This window comes from Astatotilapia calliptera, chromosome 12 (assembly GCF_900246225.1).
Source record: "Astatotilapia calliptera chromosome 12, fAstCal1.2, whole genome shotgun sequence".
In the NCBI taxonomy this organism is placed as follows: Eukaryota; Metazoa; Chordata; class Actinopteri; order Cichliformes; family Cichlidae; genus Astatotilapia; species Astatotilapia calliptera.
The window spans coordinates 16035879-16036458 of record NC_039313.1 but is presented as its reverse complement, the minus strand read 5'-3'; positions in this window follow the sequence as shown (position 1 = coordinate 16036458).

The window sequence follows — 580 nt, the reverse complement described above, 5'->3', positions numbered from 1 at the left end:
AGCTAAGAGGATAATAAGCGTCTAATCCGCACACTGGACACAGATGGAGAGCGTGTCTTTACGCAAAAGCAGGGGAGCCGCTCAAGCAACAGACACTCAATATGAATAACGTGTGTGTGCGTTTGTAATTGAGTGGCTGTGTGTACAACAAAACCCAAAGAGAATAAATTAACTGATTAATAATGTTAGCGAGAGAGACGGTTAGTTATCCATTAATGTGTGACTAAATTACCGAGAGAATACCCATTCATTATGTTCTTCATAGGAGTCTCAGCCCGAAAGAAGTAAAATCTAATCAAGAGGAAGGGTCTCTGTATGATTTAAAGAGAGAGAGCGGTGGAGAGAGGTAGAGTGAGAGTGAGAGAGAATGAGTTAAACCCTGGTGGTGGAGGCAGGCAAGAAGGGCTAAAAAGAAATAAGTAGAGAACACATAATACAAGGCACTTTTTGGTGCTGATAAAGTGCATTACCTACAGACTTGGTGAAAATGTAGTTTCATCCATTACATGTCCTACACATATTAGTGTCAGCGCAGCAGCAGTGGGCCTATTAACCCGAACTATCCACCTGGAGGAACACA